At 37.3% G+C, this 732-nt stretch overlaps 1 non-coding gene across 1 annotated transcript; it reads left to right on the top strand.

Annotated features, from left to right (window-relative positions):
- The first annotated feature begins 322 nt into the window (after nt 1-322).
- On the top strand, nt 323-429 carry LOC131176670 (small nucleolar RNA R71). Its single transcript, XR_009146625.1, has one exon. It is a non-coding gene; the product is annotated as a small nucleolar RNA R71 (small nucleolar RNA).
- The last annotated feature ends 303 nt before the right edge of the window (nt 430-732 follow it).

Raw genomic sequence — 732 nt, 5'->3', positions numbered from 1 at the left:
GAGTTCCATTTGTGAAGGCAACTTGTTGCATAGTTATAGGAGTTGAGGTTGTTGCCTTTGCAAAAATCACTAAGAAGTTTGAGTTAACGGTCAAATCTTGCATTCATGTAGTTAATCGAGTCAAGTTCATAGATCGACTTTCTTTGGCTCAAGTGCTCTAGGATTTCCCCATAAATGGGTATTATGAGCAATCTTCTCTAATAGATCATAGCATTCTTCACTTGTCATTCTCATGAAATCTCCTCCTGCTTGTGAATCAATTGTGTTTCTTATGGCTGGAGTAACTCTGGTGTAGAAATTCTGAACAATCATCCATTTGGGTATTTCATGATGAGGACATTGCCTTTCAAGCTCCTTAAATCTCATCCAAGATTCATACAAAGTTTCGTCATCCCTTGGTTTAAAAGCTACCATCAAATTCCTCAAATGAGTAGTTTTCCCAGGTGGGAAAAATTGAGATAGAAAAGCTTGAGATAGCTGCTCCCAAGTAGCTATAATAGCTTGTGGGAGTGAGTCATACCACTCCAATCTTTGAATCCCAAGAGAAAATGGAAATAAGGTGAGCGAATCACTTCATCGAAACTACAGGTTGTCTTTGTGTACCACATATCATCAAAAATTTCTTCAAATGAGAATGAGGATTTTCAAGTGGGGTACCTCCAAATTGTGAATTCTGAACCATTTGAATAAGACCAGTTTTTAATTCAAATTGATTAGCTCCAATAATAGGTC

This window comes from Hevea brasiliensis, unplaced genomic scaffold (assembly GCF_030052815.1).
Source record: "Hevea brasiliensis isolate MT/VB/25A 57/8 unplaced genomic scaffold, ASM3005281v1 Scaf216, whole genome shotgun sequence".
Classification (NCBI taxonomy): Eukaryota; Viridiplantae; Streptophyta; class Magnoliopsida; order Malpighiales; family Euphorbiaceae; genus Hevea; species Hevea brasiliensis.
The sequence above is the reverse complement of the archived record's forward strand: the minus strand, read 5'-3'. Positions and strand labels throughout refer to the sequence as shown.